Raw genomic sequence first — 26,522 nt, forward strand, 5'->3', positions numbered from 1 at the left:
CATAGCCTGTGAATTGTTACAGTTCTGAAATGTATCTTTTTAAATGATTGTGTGTTGTTCATGGTCAGAGTTCTGCATACAGAAAAATAATTTCAAGGTTGCACCTAGAACTGTGACAGTAAAGATACTTCGAAAATGTGCAGTCACCAGTGTGTTTGGGATGCATGTTGTGGCAGGTGATGTTATAGACAGCTTCCTAGACCCATGTCACATGTTTACGTTTTGCATCGTGACCTAAAACATCAAGATTATTTTAATACAAGACTTGGTTCTATGGGGTTAAAATCTACCATGCAGATGGTCAACCTGGCTTAAAGTTTTGGTTACTTTTTATTATTATTATTATTATTGAGAAGAAAAATAGAAATTGGAGCCACTGTAATAGATAGTAACTGTGATTGCCATAATTGCCAAGGACTTTTTTTTTCCTCCCCTCAATAGCTTCATTCTATAACCTCTGCTTTAACTCAACTGTGAGTTTAGGTTAGTTGATTTTTGGAGTGCGTAGAGGTTAACTACACTTTCCTGAGGAGAAAAGCTTGATTTAGATATTGGGAATAGGGCTACTGTTGTGTCTCATGGATTGAAACACCTTTCTTTGATGCGTAGATTGAAGGGAAATGTGAATCAACTGTAATGGACCTTTATTTAGGTAAAGTGTTTGAAACCTGAGAAAAAGTGGAAGTTCCTTTTTGGTTTTTGATGTACTTAGAGTTCAATTTCTGCTATTTCATAAGGGCAATGCGAATTTTCTGTTGCTTACTTACTGCCATAGAGTTGCTGAGGTTCAATAGCTTCAGCTGACCAGAAAGTTTGTGAAAGACTGCTGAATAGTCAATACTGTATTGTCAGTGTATGTCAGCATAAACGGGTGATAAATCTGATTAATTCTGACTTGAGTCCAAGTACATCTTTGGGAATTCTGAGTGTATGACATCACAGTGTAGGAAGAAAATACTGAATTTCTAATACTGAGGGATCTTTCTGATAGGACAGAGTTGTTCACTGCTTAAGGGTGTCATTTCCAGTGGAGGGTTCCAAGGAAGCCTCATTCCAGTGCCCAGCTGCTCAGCAGGGCAGCAAAGCTTGACTGTCCTGAACTTCCCTCAAACTTACTTTCTCTCATCAAAGGAAAGGCATTATAAATTGGTGCCTGGAGGACATACTGTTTAGGGCAAATATGTTTCAAAGAACATAGAAAGTGTGACTGAATGTATATGTTGCAGCTTTTTTTCAATAATAATAAAGTAAGATACCATTTAACTTCTGGCAAACCTCTTTCCTACCCCTCCCCCCATCAGAAGGGGTAATATAATGATTCATATTAAACACAACTCTCTATTTGTATTGGGCACCAAAATGAGAACTTGTTTTTCTAATTCATAGCGTACTATTTGGAGTTCATATGACAGTTCTGGATAGAGTGAAGAGTAGTAACTACTCCTTTGTGGAAAACTTCTGCTGTTCTTCAAGAGCCCTGAACTGGAGAAAAGTAGTATTTATCTGACAAATTCATGGAAAACACAAAAACATATTAATCATAGAAAGTTGGTTCAGCCTCATATTATAAGAGACTTGAGATTTACAGAATGTTGAAATTGTAGCAGAGGTATAGTTGGATTTAAATGGTCACACTAGGACTTCTCTTAGATCTCCTGTATGCAAGCATCTAGTATTGAAAAGAAATTATTGCCATGCTTGTGTTGCAAAACTTGATTCCATGCTCAGACTCCTCAAAGCTATCATCCTAGGTGTGCAGGATGCAGGAAGGATTGCCAAATAGAAGCTGCAAAACAATAGTTAACAGCTTTTAGTGTGAAACTATAAGACTCCTGAGATGCAGAGTAATGCTATTCAGTGAAGATGCTGCTGCAGTCTTTGGTCTGTGCTTGTATGCATGTGATTTGTGGTAAAGGAAGGGTTGATTCCCCTCATCAGTCTAATTTCTATTGGAAGAATAGATTACCTCTATTTTTCACTCTCGCTTATCAAAATAATTCATTTGATATGGATGACAATGATATTTTTAATTTTTTGTGGATGTATTTTGAAATTTTACGTTCTTATGTCAGTCTGTCCGCTACATCTTTATGTCCCTTCTGCCATAGTGAAGAGAGCAGCACCTTTCCTTCACACGTGATTATTTTTGTAAGCCTTTATACATGTTGATTTGCTTAATGCCAGTGAAGATTCTTAAAAACAGTGTGGGGAGAAAATGGTTCCTGGGGGTTGATAAGGCTGGATTTTGGCTGAGCAGTGTAGGGCAGAGGTGCTACCTTCTGTCAGATGCAAAAGAAAAAAGTATAGCTCGAAATCTTCGACTCACACTGAAGCAGCATTTTCAGCAGCTTCACACTTCAAAGGAATGATGTTTCATGCCAAGCCCAAGTAAAGAGGTTGTATTTCAGAGTATTGTTTGGGCTGAAGGATAGAATCAAATTTGCTTAGATGCTGAAGACCTGACTCTAGTAGGTGACTTCTGGCAATTTAGGAAGTGTCTGATACAGCTGTAAAACGTGCAGTATATATTGTTAATTACAATTAAAAAAAAAAAAAAAAAAAGGAAGAGGTTTGTACTGGTTGTTTTGAACTGTTAATCTGGTGAAAGATGTGGATGTCAGGCAAAAAAGCCAAAAAAACAAAAGTGTTGGTTCATTTGAATAGACTCAGTGCATAGTAAGATGCAGGCTAAATTGGCATGTAGTTCAGTCACCTTTATTAAGCGGTGTTCAAGAAGCTGAGGTCATTTGTAGCGTGCACTTACTGCAGCAGGGTGAAATAGTTTTGCAATGTTACAGTGTCTGATAACAGGAGTTGGCTATCAAGGTTGCACTGAGTTCAAATACTCACAATCTAGTAGTGGCACTTGTCTTCTGAAAAAGGAAACACAAACAGTTCTTGTGCTTGGAAAAATTCCGCCCAGTAAATAAAAAGCCCCAAACTCAAGGTGGTGGTGGTGGGAATAGAGTAGCTTGTTTTCTAACTCCCCTGGCCTGCTAATATTTTGGGATTAGCTAGTCTTGCAGGCATTACCTCACATTCTTGGAGGTGCAGAATGGTTCCTTTTAATTTTAATGGATAGGAGTTAGGAACCTAAATATCTTTGAGCATTTCCAACTTCAGTCGTTGTCTGGCTGCTTTTCTTCACTGATAATTTTGGAGTGCCTGACCTATTTAGGAACCCAAAAGAGGATACAAATCATAATTTCATTCTATCTGAGAGTTTCTATGCCTGTCCCAGGCTAGTTACCCAAGATGAGTCAGTGTATTTTTCTAGGAAACTATATCCTTGCTTTCTAAATTCTTAAGCCTGCTTTTGCTCTTAAAATGCCAGCTCTGTGTTTATATAAACTTTTCATCTCTCCATATGTCAAGACTGAAATGTTTCTCAGTATTAACAAGGAGAAAACTTAAGAAAGGAAAATTAGAGAATACTTGTCTCCTTCATATTGCATTTAATTGTTATTTTATTATACAAGAAATCAGTATATAGGTTGTAATTCGTAACGTTTTTGAAAGAATAAGTGTCACCTTCCTATAAATGTATTTGTCAGTCAGTAGCACTTTATCATGTGAAAACTGTGAAGCTATTTGTCTAGAGAGAGTGGGGCAATCTGTTTGCATGATAAATGCAGTTTCTCAAATACTGAGTGAGTGATATACCATATGTGTTGTGGTGGGGTGGGGGAGGGACAAGAAATGATACTGGGTATTGACCTGTTTGCTTTCCAAAATGCATAGCCCACTGTAAGAGTTCTCCCTGACACTTCACAGAAAAAAAATTACTTAAAATGTGGGGGTTTTTTTAAATTCAAAGCTACATACTATACTTCAATTCATATCTCTTTAGAAAAATACTTCTAGCAGCATTTTTGGGGTATACAGTGTTTGTTGGTCACTTTTTCTCCTTGGTAGCTTACTTTCATTCTTCATGAGTAGCCAGCATACTGACAAAATGTGTGAGTGTTTTCGTTGTTTGGTCGTATGTAATTTATTCGACTAAATACAGAGTTGCTGGATTCTGTGTCTAGTGTTCTTTTGTCTGGTTTCTGCTGCTAGAATATCTTACTGGTGTTAGAGTATTGCAACACTTAAAACTCAAGATCAGTAATTGAAATAAGGCTGCAGGCATAAATGAGGCTGAAGTCTCATTAATGTAATAACTATTCTGCTTATTAACTAGGAGGAGTATAGTAATGGTTATGAGACGATTGCTCAATGTTTCATGCTTAGTTTAGTTATGGTACCTTGGTGAAATATTTATATAAAATATTTAAAGCTTTATCTTAATGGCTTTTTGTAATGAACTGTTATCCAAATTAAAACCTAATATAAACCAATTTGAAAATTCTTAAAATGAGAACTTCTTCAAACAGTTGTGGGCAAAGGTTTCTAACAGCTCGTTGTTCGATGCTGTGGATGAGTGTTCTCTGTGTGAGTGCCTGGAGGGGCAGGCCCCCTTGGGCGCACACGCGCACTAGGCTCCACGCGCGCTTGTCCTGGTGTGGTGTTCCTGTACGGCACTGTGTCTCTGGAGGGTGCCCTGCTGGGTGCCACTGACTCCTGCTCGTGCTGCCCTATTACGTACACTACTTGAACCATTCTGCTCTCAAGAAGAGGAAGCTGTAGGCATTAACCGCAGTTAAATCCATCTGTTTCCAGGTGTGCTATGCTGTTCTGTAGTAGTAAGTAGCATACTTGTTCTGGGAAAGTGTGTGTAAAATTCTAATTGCAGTGTACAGAGATGGGATTGGTTACAGTAATATTCATCATTATAAATGCTGATTTACTTTGATTGTGGAAAATCCTATGTTGATCCGTAGGAAAACAAAACAGCTACTGCTTGTTTTTTTTATGTCTATATTTACTAAGTAAGTTTGCATGACAGCTCAGTATTGCTGAGATGTTTGACTGTTTCCAGTAAGTTAAGATTTTTTCGTAGAACAACTAACGTTGTTGCTGTAGTTTTCAAGTATGTTTCTGGTGGCGTCTTACCACCCCACTTCTTCATGTGATTCAGATGGCTCCTGCTGATAGTAAGCAGAATACAGTCTTAGTCTTGAAACAGAAACAGAAATGCTGGTGATCTGGCATTTCTAGACAATCGGTTTGAATCTTAATTGACTTGAACTTGTAATACATGTGTGGTTTTTTTCCTTTACATTTTGTAGTCTTGTCATCAGTAGACCTGATAGTGTCGTGTTAATGCTACATTTACCAATAGAAGGTAATTGAACATTATCACATCAAATAAAATGGGAAATTGAGACCTAGAGGACTGGTCACAACCTTCGCCCCAAGGCCAACCTTTGAATGGTTGTTCTTTAATCTTCATATTTCCTTTTTTTTTTATGTCAAAAGATCTATAGCCTTATCAAAAAAGGTGGAAGTAATATGAAACATTACATGAAAAAGGATGTAGAGTTAAATTTCACCACAATATTCTAATATGTTCGTGTGTTTGCACTAGTCCACTCTGAGGCCTTTCTGTGCTATGTATCTTTTCTATGCTATAACTATATTATTTCTCAGAATATAAGAACTCACCTCTCCTGCTCAGTAGCTCCTTGCCAGATGAAAATCCTCTTTACTTTGCTTTCCAGGCTGTTTATTGTCTAGTGGTGGCTAGAAGTAAGAGCTTTCTTACTCCCTTGCTAACACTGCAAAATCTTTTAAGGCTCATTGAATGCGCAATGTATCATATCTAAGCATGCGTCAAACCTTCCCGCGTCAGTTGTATAGGAGCGTGAGTCTTTTAGAGTATTGCTTTGCAGAATGCATCTTTTTCTGTTGTGATGTTTACAGATTAGAGCAGTGTGGGAAGAGAGAAAAGAGGAAATACTTCAGGAGCTGTCTTCCAGGGAAAAAAATTTTTTTTCCATATAAGTAGCTGAAATCAAGGCTTAGGATGCAAAGAAATCAAAAGAAACCTTGACAAGAAGTAGATTCTTGAAGAATTTTGCAGAAAAGTGGGAATCTGCTTTTACGTATAACTTGGACTCTGTCGTGTCATCTGGAATATGCCCTTGGTTATGTATTAGGAGTGGCTGCCAAGACTGTTTTCTTATGTCGTCGTCTTGTTACCTGTTCGGCTGGATTCAGCCTTACTTTATAGAGATGGGATTGATAGCAAGGATTTGGTTTCTGAACATCATACTTAATCTGTCTGACTTTGTGCTACTGTATGTTTTGCATCCATTTAGTAGTATGTTAAAGACTGCAAGGGTAAAATAATACAACAAGACAAATAGATAGAGGAGATAAGAACTGGAAAGAAGAAGAAAAGCAAGTCATGCCTGATAGTGTTAGCTGAATTAGTGCCAACTTAGAATGGCCATTCATAAATTTTACTGTGTGCACAGAACATCAAGTTTTGGAGTATATAATGTTCATTAGATAATCTTTCCAATGTGCTGGAAGAAAATCCTGTTTTCCATTTATAACTCAGAAAAACTAAGCAATTAAATTAATTAAGGAAGGAAGATGGAGTAATATGGTGATGCATACCAACTGGACTAAAATATAGGAATCCACGCTTTATAATAGACCATGTATTTTGATTTGCTTTTGCTTTTTATAGCAATGTTTGGCTCACAACAATTATGAATAAATAGTAATTAAAAAAAGCATAGCAAAACCTACACAAACTCAAGGGGAATAGGTGGACAGAAATATTTTCCACATTTGAATACATAGTACAAGAGGATGCTGGAATTTACCAGTGGAATCTCAGTGAGCCTGCAATCAAAATGCTGTCGGGTTTAGCTATATTAACAGCAAGAATCTTGAACATGGAATACTTGAAAAGTAACTAAAGGACAAAACTGTAGTTTACCTCTAATTCATGATATTCAAAGTGTATGATTTGGTATTGAGAAAGGACATCCTAGCCACACGCTCATTTCTTTTGTTCAATATTCCTATTGCATGGCTAATATCACCAGTATTTAAAACAAAACCACTTTGTAGATACCTACTTGCAGCTAATTTAAAAAAAACCTTGGAGGTTGTAGCTTAAAAAAAAAAATCCAAATACTTAGCAGCAATGAGTTTTGTGTGAATTTCCAGAATTAGGTGCTTTAATAATGCACACATTTCCTTCTCTCCCTCTTCCCCAGTTAAGAATTTGGATAGCAGGATCATTCTGTCAACAAATCAGGGGTTACAAATTGGAGGTTACAGGCAGGCAATTTGCTGACTGAGCTTTGGGCAGTTGAGTTTCATCATCTGGCTACATTCCAGGAAGTGAGGACAATGAGGAAATCAGAATGAATAAACAACGATTATTCATTTTTAGGCTTCATTTAGCTCCAGTTATCACTTTGGAAGGTAGAAAAGTAGATGGCTTCTTCAGTGTTAATGAACCCTCTTGAAAAATAAACATTTTTCCTATAGTCACATTTATTTGAGCTAGTATTAAAATGTAGTATAAGCAATTTTTATTTTGCCTTAAGACTCTACAAGATAAATTCATTTGTTCAGATAACTGGAAATGTATTTTAAGTTAAAATTTTGAAACCTGTTGTTCTATTCACTAGCTCCTTTGGATTTTGGATTTAGTACGTGTAAAAGCACTGTTTTGCTTCTTCTCTTGTTATAAAATGGGAAAACCGCCATTCTTCATCTCTTTCCTTCCCAATCTGTTTCTGGTAAATGCTGGTACAAGTAGTTAGGCCTTCCGAATGAACTAGAGAAAAACAAATTTCTAGTTCTGTCAGAGCAGGGAAACTGTAGCATCATCTTTGGTTAGCAGCTCCAAAACAAAGGTTGTTTTTTTTTTTTTTTTGGTTTGGGGGTTTTTATTAACTGCATCTAAAAAGAGCAGGTTGTAAAATAAGTTCCCAACCATTTAAATTCTTGTTGATAAATGAACAACTTGGGTGCTTGATGCTTTCAGATGCTGGGGATTTGAAAGAGCTTCTGAGGTTTTGTAAGCAAAGGAGAGGAGTTAGAGACACCAGAATGAAGGCATGGTCTGTTGTAAGGGATTGAAGTGCTTTACAGTCATGTTGAAAACAGATTTTAGAAATCTGCTAGCTATGCAGACATTTTTCACATTGAACTTGCTTTTATCCTGATTTGTTTTTCAATTGAAAGACCTTAAATTTTAGCAGATCCATCTAGTGTGCTGGTAGCACACTTTTTGGTTAAACTTAATTGTACATACTTTCTATTACTGGAAATTTGATCTTCATTTACAGGTTGAATATGTGTGGATTAGAATTTTGTTTTTAGAAGCATGCTACTATGATACTAACTTTAGTGTAAATGCAAGTGATCTATTGGGTGCTGAGATGGTTGTCTTAAAGTAGAGCATGTTTAATCTGGCCTGGTGTAGAGTTAGTAGATTAGTTGATGTAGAGCTCATGTGGCTTAAATCCACTAAAAGGAAAAAAGATCACTTTTCTGAACAGCATATCCAAGAGAAAAATCCTACGATAGATTTAATTATATTAGAAACATCTTTTGCCTGTATAGCTTTGGCTGATTGGTGAAGTGTTACATCAATTATTCTGTTGCTTTAGGCTTTTCCAGTTAAGAGACCTTTTGAACTGTCTGATTGTTTACATTTGAATTCCAGGTCTTTCCAAATGCATATGTAAACTAGTTTCAAATTTGGATAGTCAATGTGGATCTATTTCCCATGAGTTTTTTGCTTATCATGCTCCAAGAGATCCAGAAGTAAGGCTAAAAACTTCTTGTAGTTGCAGTCTGCATGCTGGAGCATATACAAACCCTTAACTTCCTCAGAGCAAGCTTTGGGCCATCTTCTGTGTGTCCAGACCTATTGCTGTGCTTACAGAAGTGGCTGGAGTACCTTGTAGTCTTTGGCATGTTCAAGGAGAAGATGTTGCTCTCTTCACAGCTCTGGATGGGGAGGAGGATGGAATTGTTGAATTGCAGTTTTTGATGTTAAAATTGAATTCCTCATGAGATGAGAAAAAAGACTGTATGTTAAATTTGCTTTTAAAAAAAACTAAAAACAAAACAAAAAACACACAAATCTCCTCCCACCTCCAAACAACCAAAACCTCGAACTAACATTTTTCTCATGTCTTAGAAGCAAAATAGATCTATTAACTCTGGTATTTTTGTTTTTCTGTGATCACAGTCTCTGAAAGGAATTCAGTATGAAGGGAAATGGCCCACTGAGGATTCTGCTAAACGGTTTTCAACAATAAGTTCCTCCACAAAAAGACCTTATACCATGCAAAAGCACTGGTGATGCGTAATAACAGTCTTAAGAGGTGACTGTGACTGTGTGTGTAGTTCATGTGCACACCCAGGCTTGTGCTGAAAGCATTGTAAGTTCCTCTTTTACTAATTCAGGGTATTTATATGCATAAGCTCAGAGGTCATTTATTAGGAAATTTTAGCTGTGAGTACTTTGGAAACCTAGACTAAATTTTATTTTCTTGAACTTAAAGCTGTTCTTTTTGGCAATGTAAATTCTGACTCCTGAAGAGAAAAGGAAACTCATAACTTCCTGAGCTGCTTCCTTTCCAGTGTGCTGGCAGAAGGTACTTAAGAACTAGCAGAGAATCATTTGGGGATAAGGAAGTAACTTGTTTGTTTCTTGTGTTACAGACCTGCTTACTGGAAGCATTCCACATGGTCAGGCGGTACTTTCAGACAAACTTATTTTCTATTAAATGAAGTTTAATTCTGAGGTAAGATTCTGTTTAATTTCTTTTATTATTTGGAAACTCTTACATTGATTTAAAACTTCCATTTACTGCCTGTGAAGATCAGTGTGATCTTTTCTTTGGAGAATGCATGAAATTGTTGAAGCTATGACTACGTTTGTGTGTTTAAAAAAAATAATCAAGTTGAAGAATAAATGTAATGTGCAAATACTGAAACTTCAAGTAAACACTGTGATAACTAACCAGGAGGACAAACCTGACCATTACAGTTATTGTCTATTTTTAACCAGCTTCCAGGGAGACTGAGGGATAGAAATCATAAGCGAGTTCTCTAAGCCGTAAAAGAAAGGGCTGTGCCTTTCATTGGTGTGAGAACAAACAGCTGAGAAGATGACTAACTTGGTTTCACTTAACGCATGTAAGAAAGCAAAAAGAACATGGAAAAATGAATTCTAGGCAAACGTGAAAGACTTATACTTTCATTGTTTCTACTCTTGCGCTTTGAAAAGTGAGACTCATATAAAGTGGTAAGGCTAGTTTTGGTCAAGTGTTGTTGTGAATTTTGCTGTACGCTCTTAATCTGCTGGGATTATTTTGACCTTGTGCACGTTACTGTTCCTCTCTCTGTAGCTCTATGTGGTGGAAGTGGTGCTCGTCATACTGAAAGGTCACTAATGGAATTTTGTGCTAGTGTCCTCCATGCTTGAAAAATGCCCTTAGTGAACGTTCAGAACAGCCTATAATTAATGTAGCATATCAGTTTGTATCAGGTATGTTTCAGGACAAGGTTATGTGAAATCGGTAAGTAAATGGTTACTTAGAGTATTTCATTGTAGATGTAATCTAATCTTTAAGATGGCTGGACGGTTCGTAATGCTAACTGCTTTGTTCTTATTATTATGTAGGTAGAGCTAAGTATTTATAGTGCATTCTTATAATCAAGCCTGTCAGCAAGAACCGCCTAACCTGTGTGCTTTTAAGATTTATCACTTCATTAAATACTCTTTTCCTATGCCTTTCTTTCTCTTGTTCCACTGACACTGTTACCAAATCATGGACATCAAGTGTGGTATCAAATAAAATAGATGTAGAACTTAATTAGCCTTTTTTTATTCATTAAAATATTCTCTCTTAGTGTAGTCATACTAATTATGTTTGGCAGTCCAACTGATTGAACTGGATTAATAAATATTTACTCATCATACATGATAGGTGCTTTTAGGAGGGTTCCTGATTTTGTATTTGTGAATGGAGATTTTCACCAGGAAACACTTTCACTTCATTCATGTTGGCCTGATTTATGAATGAATCAAAGTACACAAAGATTTTCCTCTTTTTTGTCAGTGATATGTCAGTGTTACTGGCTTTTGTATACATTAGTGAATGGCAGGAGAATGATCTTCAGAATGAAGTGTTGTCCTTGAGAAATGCAGTGACCTCTTCACATGACATCTTGGTTTACTGTCAGCTGTACAACATGCTTTAGTTGAGTTTTGACGTTTGAAGAAAGCTTTCTACTGAACTGATCATGGAAAGTGCAAGTCTGAATCTAAATCTTACTTAGGCTACATCCCTTTCAGGATATGGAAATCATTTGAGAGAGTACCCATGAGTGCTGGAGAATGAACTTAAGTGATTCTGTACAATTATGAGCTAGAACAGTATCCCAGTGGTAGCAGAAAATCAGCAGAGTCACCTGGTGGGATCACTGTCAGTGATCAATGTCAGCTGTTTCAAGTCCTTTTCTGCATGCATATGCTGGAAGGAAAACAAAATCTAAAGATCTCTTAAATTTGCTTGGTTGGCTTTAATGTTATGTGATGGTCTTTTGCAGAAATCCCATTCAGGGGAGGACTTTTTGAGGGTTAATGACGATGTGTATGTTTGGAAATATCCAAGGAAGCTACTGCTTGCCTGTCTGACACTACTCAGTGGTTTTTCTGCATCAGATAGTTCAAGGTATTAAGACATGAGAAACTTGGGATGTTTAAGTAAACTTGCACCATAGGGCTTTGAGAGGGTTGTTCACTTGTCAATAATGACTTAAAATTCTTGAAGGTACTTAATGCTGTTGATTTTTGAGTGGATTACCAAGCAGTTCTCTGAAAAGAAATTCTTGGAAACTCTCCTCATTTAGCTAGAGGCTAGAAGAATATTAATTTGAAAAACAGGCTAGGCAATATGTTAGCACTGGGTGGTGAATGAGGCCTTTTTACATTTTTTTTTTTTTAAAGGTGGCTAGACTGTCTGTTTACTTTTGTTTTTCATGATAAGTGAAAGCATCCTAGATTACTGTTTTTGGAAGATGCATCTCCAGGTGCTGCTTCATATTAAATAACATCAGTTTTTAAAGGAAAAAAATAAGAAAGAATATCATTGTAGTATATACTTTGCTAGTTAATTATATTATTTTAATGGTGGGGATGGTTGGATAGCTTTTTCTAAAGCAATGTTAATATTACCGTGCATGGAATGATTATGGACTTACTCTGAAGATAAATTTTATGCCTTAGCATGTAGTCTTTTCAGATGCAGCCATTACAGTCCAAAGGGCAAATAGTTCAGAATTAAATCTTGGGCTTGAAGAATTGTGAGTGCTGCTCCCTGTCTTATGAATTTGTGTTTGTGCCCAGTTTGTGCCTGGGGAAGGGAATGCCTTTGCCAACTTGTTTAAAGTCCCCATTCTTCTTTGCGGGATGCTAAAGCAATTTCCTTATGCTGCATGTGTTGAATGTTCCAAGTTGTCACCCTGAGATGAAAGTTTGTTTTATCTTTGCACCTGTGTGCTAGAATAAGACCCTTGAAGAAGGAGGGTTTTTTTTGTTTTTTTTTTTTTTTTTGAGCTTGTAAGGACAAGCACCTGCTTATCTGTACAATTGTAGTGCTGGGAATGCATGGAGAAAAGATAAAAATGAGTGAAAGGCTATTGAATGGTTGCTTTCTAAATTGCTGTATCAGCATGTGAAGAATCTGTTCAAATGAGAATCCAGTAAAATGGTTTATTGTTAAAATGATTTATTCTGAGGCAGTTTCATCTTTTTCTTGTGTAATCTGAAACAGTAATTACAACTTTTTGCTGACACCAATTTTTAGGGAAGAAATAAATAATTGGGGCAAAGTTTTCTACTTCTAAGGGTCCATGAAAAATTACGTTTGACTTGTTTAATCTTACTTCTTTCATTACAACAGCAAGACATATCTAATTTGTCTTTGAAATTCATTATTCCACACAAGTTTTCACCATTTCCATATTTTTAAGATTCAGCGAAGTATATAACCATGTTCTTGAACATAAGAAATTTGCAAACAATTTGAAATGCAACTGTCACATATTTCAAGAAAAGCACTGTGCAAATGCCTGGTGGAAGAAGGCTCTTGTGGTAAAATGCTGGTTGTGACAAAGCAAGGGAGGGGAAGTAGACTGCTTGGGGCAGAAGATAATCTAGACGAATCAGTAGCAGGATGCAGGTCTCCCTAGGCAGTATCCTAAAGCCACAGGTGTTACTTTTAATTTTCATTAATAGCTTCCCTTAAACACTGAAGTTTTACTTGAACAGCTGCTATACTACTTGTTTTCCGTAGGAAATAGGCACTTCACTGAAGAGCATAGCTGTGACACAGCACGTCATAAGCAAGTAGGAAACTACAATAAAATTGCAATTCCTGCCAAGGCTGGAGAGAGTCATGTTTTTAACACTTGGTTTGCTTAGTGGTTTTAACTTTTAATTTCAGCATTTTGATACTTTCCCATTTTGAAGGAGATGTGTATTTTACACCAAAGGAATAGGATAGGATATGAATAGAACTTGGAACAGTAAAGAAATCTGCAGATTGTTTTAACGTAAAATACAGAGTGGATTGGGTGTTGGTGTTAGGCCATAATAAGCATGAAAAGTATTACCTAAGAAAACATCATTTCACTCCTGTCTGGCAGTGATGCTGCTTAGCTGTGACAGTAAAGTAGATCTTAAAGGACATGACTGGAGTTGCACAAGAAAATAAAATAAAAGGACTCTTCCATATAATGGAACATTTTTGTAAGAATACGAGGGATGTAAAAGGCTTGAAAAACTAGGTCTCATGTTTATGCATAAGAATTCTAGTGCAGGTTTAAATTGTGTAATGTTGGATGAATGCTGTTCATCCTTCAGGTACGTAATACAAGATTTAGCACAATGCTTAATTATTAATTTGTTTTAGGTAAATGACTTGTAAAAAAAATCAGCAGTTTGTGTTATTTTTTTTAACTGTGGAGTTTAAAAAAAAAAAAAGTGGGGTAACATCATTAATATTGGCAATTAGCTCATTTTTTTCCATAAACGTAAGATGTATTATTTTAAGTTCTTTCACAGAATATGCATACGCTAAATGTATTATAATGTATAACTTTGTGGGAAATATCTTATGTTTGCTTTACATAAAGAAAAAGCTAATTATATTCCTTTTTTTCTCTCTCTATATATATATCTTTCAGTCGCAAGCCTATTGATAGGATACCTCACATTTTTGAGGGAATCTATTATTTATTAATCAGACTGTAAATATATAATTCAATACTTCAGCTGCAACAGAAGATTCATTGCATTGGGAGTTGATTAATGATGCTGAGGCTGCTGTTACAATGTAAAGGTTGCATTTAAATGCATGATGTGTGTTGCTTAAGTCTTAAATTTACAGCTATAGCAGTCAGCCATTTAGTCAGAGATGATGGGGAGAGAGGAAAGGCAGGAAGGAGAAGGTGAACTGCAGAGCACTCATTGCACTGGTAGTGTTATGGAATAGTGTCTTTTCCTCAATCTCTCTTCAACTGCTACATTTCACACTGATATACGAGGTTTAAAAGCCATGATAATTAAAGGTGTATGTGTGCACACACTGCAGGTTCCATCCTGGGCTCCTTGGAGATTGTTTTTTCTCAAGTTTAGGCCAGTTCTAGAAATCTTCATAGAGATTACACCAAGCTTGTGTTTTCCTCTCTTCCTTATCCTGTAGCTGTAAGGTTTTTACCTTTGTGGTTATGGGATGTGCTCTCAACTACAAACAAGTGTTACGGTACCTACTTGAATCAATCACTCTAATGGATGTTAGGTTCCTCATATATCTTACTCTCTGTGTCCTCTTTCACTTTGTGACTGTGTCACTGGGCATTTTTCCATGATGCTACTGCATGATTTAAAAAAAAAAAAAAAAAGTGTGCGTGTGTGTGTTTGGGGGCAGAAAGTGGGAATTGAAAAAAAAGAAAAAAAACAGTTTCTAGGAAGGGAGTAGCTGGTTTTACCTTTCTTCGCTTGTTTGGGTCTCTAGATCCCCCTTCATAATGCTATAATTTTTCTAGAGTTTCAGGCTCCCTTCTCACTGAGTGAAGCCAGTCAGGTCTTGACTGGTCCTAATCATTTCCATCTTCAGCTTGCACCCGTTGCCCTTCCAGCCACGTTTCAATTCTTTGAAGGTATTTTAGTCCTTACAAATAAGGAAGTAAAGCTGGAATGTAGAATAGTGAGGGTCTGTTGGAGTGAAATTGTGCTAGGTGCAGTCCTTGAGCACAGAACACTGAAATGTCTGCAGAGCTCCCTTCTGAGCCCTTGCAAGACGTGGACTTGGCAGGTGGGAGCTCCCTGCTTTTGCTCCACTTCTCCACTGCCACCACCAGCCTCCATGCCTTGGGTAGTAACTGAGCCTTCTGCAGCCTGTTGCCATAGGTCTTGTTCCTTTCCTCTCTACTAATTTTTTTTTTTTCTGTTTTCCTCTCTACATGTCTTATTCAGAGCTCATCATCTGGCTAGCAAGTTACTGTTTCTTATCTTGAAAAAAGCTTCTAAGTTTTTTCTAAAATGAAAACTATACTGTTTAGTAAGCAGAAAGCACAGAGAAGCCTGATGTTTTTTCCGAAGGAACCTGTTTTCAAATCATTACAACAGAGGGCATTCAACCTGTGAGATGACATGAAGCAGTTAAGTACCAAGACACCCTGTTTTTCCTTCCTTTCCTCCTCCTCCTTTCTCTTCAGTTGCTAACATTAGTAAGTGAGAGGAGCATGCATTCAGCTCATTTAAGCTTGCTGCAATACCATGTGAAAATTCTTTGGTATTCTAGCTAGATCCGAAGAAGACAATGGTGCTTGGAAGAGTGGGAATGTGCTGGGGTTTTTTGTTTTTTCTTTTTTGTTTTATAGCTGAATTGGACTTCTTTTGTGAATGTACCTGGTAATTTATAGACTATGTATGAACTGCTCTAGGGTCTGCCAGGATGGAATGTAATTATCACACAGTTCTGTGAGCACTTGATTGTTATTGCTGTCTTCACCAACGTGCAATGTCGTTTTTTGTATATTTTACTGTCTTTATAGATGTTGTGTAGATAAAGAATGGTAAATTTTAATTTAATATATTAAAAAAAAAGATTCTAAACACATTGATTCCAAATTGTGATTGTTCTTGAGCAAAAGTTGTCCGGATATTATGATAAGAGATGGAATCAAGCCAGAGCGTTAGAGAGGCAGAAACGTAACTGAATTAACCACAAGTTAGACTCAAGTAGCAGTCAGCTTTGTTCTGAATTTCATAATAAATATTATCAGGCAGAAGTAAGAGTATCCTAGAGAAATCACTATAGTGAATTTGTAGATGCTAATGGAAAAATTGATCTATTTGCTAATAACTTAATATGGGTTGTTTTATTTCCTTCTTGTTCTGTCTTCTGTATACTTGTGTATTGAAACCTGTTTTAATTTCATTGCTCTGTAATGTTCATCACAAAAGGCATAAGACTTCCTGAGGCAGAAAGAAGAGTGTGTGACTATGTATATCAATATATCATAAATTAACTATTTACCATTGTAGTTTGTCTGTGGAAATGATGGTTGGATATACTGCAGCAGGTATGCGTGTTCATAATAAGTTAAAGGCAGATGATTACTGAAAATTAATGAAACATTTAATAAAAACTTTTTTATGTGTGAAGAAAACCACACACAAACAGAGCACAGGAGTGTGAAAAGGAACCCTTGAATATGGATTGACAGAGCTGCTGGTCTGCTTTGTATTTGAAGATAAGAAAAGCATGAGCCTTAAAGCCCAGTAGCGCACTGAAAATACACAGCCTAACCTCAGGTACACCTTTAAATACACTAATTAGAGAAATTCTGCCGAACAACCGTATTCTTTAAAAACTTAATTTTATTCCTGTTAGAATGAAGAACTTATTTGCAATTAGATGTAGACCTTTGAACTATAGCCAATTATTTTTCTTTAAACAAAGAAAACTGATGTAACAGTGGCCCAGTCTGTAACCTCACATTTACAGTCCAGTGAGATTGTGCTGATGTGATCTGTGCATATGTCATATGCCTCTTAGTTTTAGCAGTGGTTAGAAAAGCTAAGCTGAAATACCAAAGGAGAATTCAAGCACATATGCCTGTATATAAAATATGGCGATCTTAAATGAATTACTTCAAGTTATGCCTTTCCACTAAGATGATTGAAAGGTACTGGGTTGAATTAACTGTGCTACCCAGAAAATATCCATTAAGCTGATTTGGAGTTTAGCTTTTTTTAAGTAGGATGAGCTTGGAACAAGGAGGTAACTCTTAATGAATGTCCACTGTAAAAGCTTCAGCAGGATTTTTTTTAAGTAGGAACAGTTGTTCGTTCAGGGTGTGTATTCTTTTGCAAATCTCTTTCTTTGGACCTTGGGATATCATACAATGGGCAATGAGTGATGCCATTTGTAATACAAAATACTATTCTTGAGGAAAAATTGAACAAGTTATGAACAAATCTGTAGGGCAAGATAGGAATGGTCTGAGGCTTCTAAATTGATGATTTGGAGGGTGCACGTGTGATGGTAAGGTTGTGAGGGGGGGAGGAATCAGCAAACCTGCAGAGGTGATTGCCTGTACTGACACCAGCAAATGCTAGTCTGGAATGGTCCCAAGGGTACCCATGAGTACCAAGAGGTTAATCTAAGAGCAGCTGAGTAGTGTGACTTATGTACTGCTACTGTGTATGCTGTAGGGCTCTTGCATGCACTCTGCCTTTCTTCTGCATTCTTCTTCTGTTTGTGTAATAGAATAGAAGTAGAGGGTTTTTCTATACATTAATGAGTCTGTGAAAGGGAGAGGGAGAAATGGATGGGTGTAAGTGCTTGTTTAGACTTGGTGAGCTTTTGGCTGTGTCCTGGCATGCTGCAGTAGCATACAGCAAAGTTGACAAGCAGCCTGATGCCATTATGGTAAATATTAACTGTATAAATTATGTATACAGTTCAGGAAAAAGGATCATCATCCTACCCAAAAAATAGATGAATTGACTTGAATTTTATCACAAGTAGTAATTTCTTAGAAGTTGTATAATGCCTTTATGATTGGATTTAGTTTGCCTTAACATACCTACTAACCTCTGAACGTGCAGCTGGCATTTTGGAACAGTCATCCATGAGACTGTTTTTGTAAATCTTCTGGTAATCTAATCTGTGTTTGGCAAAGACTTTATCTTAAAACAGCAAGCATCATGTGAACAGAAGTATTGGCTAGTTTTTCCTTTTTTGGGGGTTGATTTAATCAGTCATAGTGGTTTTCTGCCCAGAGAAGCTGTATAATGTTTTATTTAAATTTATTACAGAAGAAATTCTTACGTGTGTATATACAGATCCTCTGGAAGAACTCTTATTTTAGTTAACTCATCTTTGTTTCTTCAAAGATCAGGAATCTATTTCTTTCCTTCCACCTCTAAAGCTTCAGTTTCTTTCAGTCACTTTGACCTATGTCCAATTAAGGATTTTTGCTCATTTCAACTTCAAAAATTACATCAACTTCAGTAATACTATTACTAGCTCCTGAAATATCATTATTCAAGGACTAGATATTTTGGATGTGTCAGGTTAGGTTTTTAGAGGGGGTATAGGTTTTGCTGTCTAAAAACTTTTTAAATCTTTCAAGGTCTTGCAATATGATTAAATGGCACATTTAGGTCCTTACATAGGAATAGGGATTTACTCTGGAGAAGTAATAGGATAGTGGTTCAGGACTTGAAAAGCGTTTTGTATTTCACAGGTATTCTGGGAGGTCTTGAGCAAACTGCCTGATGTCTTGGCTTCTAACATCCCACGTTTTGTTACAAGGAAACTCATGAACTGTTGTGGGGTAGTTCTAGTGGATATGACTTTATAAGCCAGCATTCAAGAAATTGTTCTGATGGAGTCAGTCATTCAAGCATTTGAGCCTGAATAACCTGCCTCTTCAGGGAACTTTCAGCAAGCTCTATTGGAAGATGCAGATATGAATTACAAATACTAGGTTAGGTTCTTCACTTGCTGTCCCTTCAAAATTTCTGTTGTCAGCATCTCTTTGGTGCAAATCCCTTCCAGTGAATTATCATGCAACTTACTTGCTAAAGACTTAATGCCATGACTCATGTCCGAGGCCTTTCAGTGAGGTCTTGGCAAGTTGCATTGGATTGGATCAACAAAATTATTGTTTTTGTCCGAGTGTTTGCTGGGAGAAATTCATGTTAAATTGCAGCACTAATGTTCTGTGTAAGTGGCACCAAATATACATGCCAAAGTCTGAAAAGTGCTTATGAGAAGCTTTTAGTGGGGTGGCTTTTTCCTTTTTGACTCCACTTCCATAGCTGTATGTACAGTGTGGTTCCTAATAGAAATCCAGAAGAGAAGTGTTTTGCCTCCAACAATTTCCATTTAAGTGCTACTGCTGGCCTGGTTATTAGGTTAATGATGACTATTCTGCAATTTTAACTTTTAGGGGTGGAGGTTTTGTTTTGTTTTGTTTTCTCCCTAGCCTGGGCATCTTGTTAGTCAGGCAATTTCACTGGTGCTTCCTTTGGTCTTGCGCTTCACTCCATCTCGAAGAGAGCAATCCAGGACAGCAACACAGTTTATTTATGCAGTAGTTCTCATCTCAAAAGTCTGTTAATTGTTGAAAAATAACAATACACTTGTTGTTAACCACAATAAGAGATGCTTAAGTGTTGCAGAAAAGATGACCCTTAAAAATGTGTTATATACAGCTCAAAGTGTCAAATACTTTAAGTATTAGAAGTATATCAGTAGTTCAGTCCTTTTACAGTTGACCGGTACCATATGACTTCTTACACGCTTTCTAATACTGTCTGATTCTAAATGATGATTTCACTTAATCAGTATTAGTGTATAGTGTAGCTTCTGGAATGACCTTATAATATTTACCTCAGAGTGAATCTTACGCCTTTGTCACCATTGTTTGTATCTTCAGATTCTATTAATTATTTGACATTTCACAATACATTTTTATTCACTGTGTGCCAGTGTTTTGTTATTGTAACTGTAATAAGAAATCGTCTCGTACAAATGACGCATAGTGGCAGGGTTTAACAAGATGGAAGCATCAGTATTGGTAAAAAATCTGCTTTATATTAATATGTCATGTGTTAAGCTAATGTTGTCACATGCTGGCCATTGGGAGTGGGAGGGTTTTGTACTGAGAAATTCTGGACTGATATCCTTGTGAGAAAGAAAGAGAACATTCAGTAGCCTCTTAGCTGATTTTTTTTTAAATATATATATATATTTGTCTTAGCAAAATCACTGTCAGAGGAAACATATTCATTTCCATAGATGTCTTTTTTTCCTATCACTTTTATTCCTGACCAGCTTAGTAGCACTGAAGATGTAAATAAAACTTGGATTAATACTAATTAAGTATTTACTTAATTAGTACTTTTATAATAAGTATAAGTATACTTATAATAAAGTATATAATAAAGTATTACTTTATTTACTAATTAACTGGGACCTGTTTTGTCATGCTTTGTTTAATATAAATGACAATCATTCTCTAAGCTGTCTGCTTAAATTTTTGCTAAATGACTGAACTCACTACCAACCGTCCTGCTGTCCAGATGGGTCTGTATGAAATAATGGTTTTCCAAGTCAGGAATCTCTTAGCTTAATTGTCCATTTGTGAGGATTCTGGATGAGCAGATGAGCTTCACAGTGGAGACAACAGTTTTTGTTGTCAGTGTGACTGCCAGTCTTCTTTCAAGGTCTTACGGGCTTGCTTAATTAGAGGGAATAATAACTTATTACACTAGACTTGTATTCATCTAAATAGCATTTTATAAATGATAAATAATTTTTCTTACCTTACTATTTTAGAGAGCTGTTGTATTGACTGATTGTCGGGATGAATTGATCAAAGCTTACTGAAAGCCATTTTAGCGCCCATGAAGTCTAGTAGAGCCATGAGAGTAGAGTACTAGTCCACATAAAGCCCAGGACCAACAGAATAGATCTTACTTGAGGCCTCACAATTTTCTTGTCTTCTGCAGCACAGCTGATCCTGAAGATTTGTCTACCTCATCTAATTCAGGATGATGATGCTGTTGAGTGTGATTGATACGGGTTTTTTCTGTGATTTCAGTAGCTAAGTAGATTTTATTTTACTTACAAATTCAACTTCCAAAATAAATAAGTATGCTGATAAAGTTTATAAGAAACCTGAGCAGACCATTAATTGCCTTCATGTTCTCTTAGGTAGGTAGTAAGAGTGGAGTATAAATGAAGTAACTGTTGAGTACCAGCTTCCTAGAACAGAAAATGAATTAAAAGTTTCAGGGTGGCATCAGGTGAAATTCAGGAGAGTGCAAGAAAAGCAGTAGATGAAGCCTTTTATGATTTACCTGGGCATTTTTATCTGATTCCTAGCAATACTCTTCTGATATCTAAGGGAAGATTCCCTGGCTTTCTGTTCAATGGACTTAGTATGTTATTGTACAGAACACTAAAGGCATATTCTAAATTGTCTATGCATATCACTTCAAAAAAAACCTGAGGGAATGTAGAGTAATGTTTGGACCACAGTGGATGAAGCCATTAGGTCATATCATAGCTGTGTCACTTACCAACTAAATTAACAGCTCTGTGAAATGGCTTATTTTATCCTACTTTGGGGTAGTTGCCAAGAAATGGCAGGCATAGTTCAGAACCTTGAGTGACTCCTTTTGAATTAATTCAATAAAATGAAGCATTGAAGTGAGTGTGTTTGAAGGTTATAAATCCAGATACAACAACTTAAAAATCCCCCTTCAAAAGATTATAGCATTTCAGTGTGAATATGGAGCAAATATACAGACTGTACAAGCCTGGATTTAACAGCCTGCTTGGCTGACTATTACCATTGTCAGTGAGAATTAGAATCTGTGGATGAAATAATTAGAATACTTAAATCTGCTGCTTTGGAAAATCTTTTTGTATCAGCTTAACTCTTTCACAGAAAAAGTATTTTTATCTTTGTTTATTCTTTTTATCCTATTTAATTTAGTTCTGTACTCTTAAACTACTAGAAATCAGAAAATATTTTCCAGGCTATATGTGTAGCTTTTATGACAGACCTAAATAAACCCTTCAAGCAGTGTTATGTTTTTCCAAAATCCGCCTCTTCTAACTCTCAGACACTGTTTTAATTATACTGTTGGCATCTGTGAGCATTTTTATTACCATCCTCCCAAGCACCCTCATAAAAGGGCTTGTCTCAAGCTTGAAAACATTTCTTTTGGAGAGGAACCTGGCAAAAGAGTGTTGATTCGTATCTTGTGATTTCTACACTCAGTCGTGTTCCCCATTTTCAACTTTTTCCTGCAATGTCCTCACCAAGTGGGAAGAAATGCCTGGAAGGAGAGACTTCTCCAAAGAGTTTAGTCATTGTCTGCCATATGAGGGACTCTTTCTCATATGCCTGATGACTTCAACTTTAGATCAGGCTCCACTCAAGCTGTTCGCTTTGGTTACCCAAACGCTATTTCGACTCTGGGAACAACGATGTTCCTCCAGTACTCCCTTAATTCATATTCCTTTTTGAAGACACAGTCATGTGAACTACTTTGCAAATATGCCTTTTGATTTAAAAAGCAAACTGTAGTTGAAACTGTATTACTAACAAGCTGAATGTTCTCTGTACAACTCTGAATAAGACTTAGTTTGGTCTCTTACGTAACTCTGCTTGAGGATACTTCCTTCAGGGTACTTAGTAAAATGGATACTGTTTCTGTATGATTATGTGTGAACAGACAAGAGCTTAATTAACTGCTGAAACTTTAACAGTAGATTTTCTAAACTTGACCTAGTTTATCCTGACACGTTATTTTTACTGTTTTTCAAGTGATCTAAGACTGTTGTTTACTGCAGATAAACACTGTGGGTTTTTTTTCCCTGAGGTTCTTGAAGATTTTAAATGAGAACTTACTTATCAGACCTTGTAGTATATATAGGCATTACAGATTCTTGGATATAAACTGTCTATGAATTCTTACAAATGTAGAATAGACAATGTTCTGTGCTGTACAATCTTGTTTGTTATGTTACAGCTGATGGAAGAAAGGCTTAAGGTTTTTTCTTTGAGCTTGGACGTCTAGCTTCTCTAGGCAGCATGCTGTGCCCGAGGTTTCCAGAAAAAGTAGTTCTGGACCTGGGCCCTAGATCAGTAGCTCTGTACTCACTGCCATTTATAACATCAGCTTTTGGTGCATTGGTTTATTGCTTTTGGATTCATCCTCAAGCTAACTTGAGGAAAATTGAGGCTGTGTTTTCTGGCTGCTGGAAGAGTGCATACTACTGCTCCCTCCTAAGCTTACTCTCAGCATAACTCCTAGTGCAGTGTTCATAAGTATAATTTTGGGGGCATCAGTGATAGAAGTTCTTGCAGAAGCACCTCTTCTCAGTGGAATGGCAAAGCAGCCAACTAGTGATGGCAGCTTTAGTGTGTTGTGAATCAGGGATGCACATGATGCAGTCCTTGCAAACATGTATTTCAGGTGTAGAAACCAGAAGTGACCGATCAAATTCTGTACAATGATCTGGTGGAGAAGCCTACTGTTCTAAATGCTAATAGCATCTGTTAGGCACATTTGATTGAGTGCATCTTGCTTCGGATGAGCTACAAGTGGGCAGTTTTAGAGTACTAAAGAGAAGACAGGTTTCCTTGGAAGGAAACGGTGTGACGTTTGACAGGGTAATCATGTAAGATGATAAATGTTACTACTCTCAGCAATACAACAAACTAGTTCAATTGTCATTGTTAACTTGATAATAAAGATATTTATTATGTCTGAACAAGCATCTGCTCAAATGCCTGCACTGTGGTCCTGTCATCCTTGGCTCTGGAGGATGACACTTCCATTTGAATTCATAATTTTGGCAGTACAAAATGTAGTTAATAGTACAACAGGGCATATATTCTTGTATATCTTTTTTTAAGGAATTCTTGCCGTCCGGTGGATCAGTAAGGAAATTTTTGAATGTCTACTTCTGTTTGCAACATTTCAATTGTCACAAACAGCAGAAAACATCATGCGTCCTGTTTTTGCTTGTGCCCTGTGCCAGAGTTGAAATGGTGGGAGTACTGAAAATACAAAACTTTTGACCCACTGGATCTCGTTATAAATTTAATCCAGTATAAAAATACTTAGTTTGACCATACCAGCATATCTACATATGCAGACTTCTAGACTGTGAAGTCTCATGACCTAGATTGCTGTTTGCTCAAGCCTAAATAAACCAGTTAAGAAATATCACCAGGGAGGCAAACCTCTGCTAAATCATAGCAGAGCTTCACATTTTACCGTAAGAGTGGCAGTTGCAACTCTGCTTTAACAGGGTGGATGCAGTCCATATTTGACAGTGTCAGTGTTAGCTGTTCCATGTTTGCCTACCGTAGAAGTGCAATTATTTCAGTTATTTTGGATGGTGTACTATCCAAATTCGTCCATTAAAACACTTTATTTGCAAGGGGGTGAAATAAAAGGCAAAGCAGTGTTCGTATTCTCATAGCATTAAGCAGAGATGATAAAACTATTGAATTTTTCTTGTTTAGCCTTGCAGTTCGAAAGACATGGACAATGTCACTGCCCCGCAAGGGATTGATACCCCAAATGTTGGCACAGGAAGGGTACAAATAATGCCTGGTGGGTGTGCAGATTACTGGGAAGGTCAGTGTTTTGGTAAATGGTCTCCCCTCTAAATTCCTTTTTGTACATCTAATAAAGTATTCTTTTGATGTCTTATTGTATGCTTTTAGCTTGATAATATTTGTTCCTGGTTGAATTGTTGTGCGAATTCTCCTGGTCTCAGTAGTCAGAGCCACAGCCTTTTGCTCTGGGCTAGGTGTCTCTTGAGAGTCCCTGTAAGATGCTCCTTGGGATATCCATACTTCCCCTTGCTTAACTGCATCTCTCTGTACAGCAGCTGATGGAGTAGTTGTTACATCAGTGTCCCCAACCCAGTCCAGCAGAGTTGGGCTGTTGTGTTTGTCATTTTATCATGCCAGTTAATCTGAGCAGGACAATGTGAATCAGTCTGTAGCTAGCAGATACACTTTCTGTGTATTACCTAAAACTCTCACCCACAGTGTCTATGTGACCTGTAAACTTGCAAGTTAGCGTAGACTTTGATTCCTCACTGACTCTGCATTCACTTAGTGAGTCTGCCAAAAAACATAGAGGTTTTCCAACTAGGGAGAGCCTGAACTTGATCAGTACAGGTGTCATCCATCTCAATGCTTCTGAGATCAGAGAACTTGCAAGCAGCAGACATTTCAATTTTGCCTATTATTACGGACGGCTTTTTTAAGGATTTATTTAGAGAACAGCCTGGTTTGTCTTCAGTCTTAGACATTTGTTGGGGCAGCAGGCAAGCTCACCAACTGCTGAGGATTTTCAGATCCCCAGTGGTGCTGTTTGTTTTACTAGAGAGCCTTCTCTCAGTGAGAAAGACTGAGGAGTTTCCCACCAGAACGGAAAACTATGGTGTGGCCCATTGGGACCTCTCATTGCAAAGCAAACAATCTGGGCAAAGTCCAGACAAGCCACTCTGAAGTGCTGAAGTAGAGCAGGCTGACCTTGACTTCTGGAATAACTGGAGTAAACTGGATTTGCCAAGGCAAATCTGGATATGTGGGTTTTCTTTGCTCTAGAAATATTTTCTCTGGGTGAAAAAGCTTGGAGCATTTTTACATACCGACATTAGGCACTCCTTAATTGTGTTGTCACTGGCATTACTGAACTGTATGAGGTTAATTTGTGCCAACTTCATTAAAATTCTAAATGCTATTTTCTGTCTTTGTTCTTATTTAGTGATTTTGTACAGCATCTAGTTGTAGCAGAACTGTAGTGGGATGGTGTTTCCTCAGTTTGAATACTTAACTAATGTAGCTGTGTTATGTGTGGTGCAGAACGCTGTGTCTCCTGCTGTTTGCTGAAGAGAGCAAAGGACCGTTAATCCCTCTTGGATGCTCATCTAAAAGTTACAGTTCCTACTGACTGTCACCTCAGCAGGAAACAGGCGAGTTATACAGAAGCAGAAAAACTGGAGAGCAAATCCATTCAAAGGCTATTCATTTCTTACTGCGGTAGCCCAGAGTGTGTGGAAGTTATCATTAGGTGATATTTACGTGAATGAAGAAAGGTATTAGGATGAGAGTGGGTATGTTAATCGGGACTGGGGATTCTGTTGGTTACTGGGTAGTTTTAGGTAGGTCTTCTGGACTGATACCAGGAAGAAAAGCAATTTTAACTGAATTCTCAGTGCAACTAAAGGATAGGTATAGTTGGACATTGGCTCACTTCCTGTTGCTTTAGTATTTTTTTTGAAGGAGAGTTAATGAATATATGTCAGCTCTTATTTGTTTGATTTGTTATCATGTAACTTGCCTTCCATAGTTACCTTTGTTTCCTGGCTTATTACTTTTCTATTGATTTACTACTTTGATGAGCATTTTAAAAACTACTTTCATTTCAGGGGAAATGGAATGCTGAGATCTGTAAATATTTATATATTCAGCTGAAAAATACTAGTTCAAACTGTTTCACTGAAAATACCTGCTTTTGAAGA

At 37.0% G+C, this 26,522-nt stretch overlaps 1 protein-coding gene across 1 annotated transcript in view; it reads left to right on the forward strand.

The window, feature by feature from the left end:
* Positions 1-26,522, forward strand: part of TLN2 (talin 2) — a 219,549-nt gene that overhangs the window by 63,557 nt on the left and 129,470 nt on the right. Inside the window, exon 2 of the mRNA XM_062583331.1 lies at positions 9,589-9,671. The gene's annotated coding sequence lies outside the window, so the exon portion shown is untranslated. The remainder of the gene's footprint in view (positions 1-9,588; positions 9,672-26,522) is intronic.

This window comes from Rhea pennata, chromosome 10 (assembly GCF_028389875.1).
Source record: "Rhea pennata isolate bPtePen1 chromosome 10, bPtePen1.pri, whole genome shotgun sequence".
Taxonomy (NCBI): domain Eukaryota; kingdom Metazoa; phylum Chordata; class Aves; order Rheiformes; family Rheidae; genus Rhea; species Rhea pennata.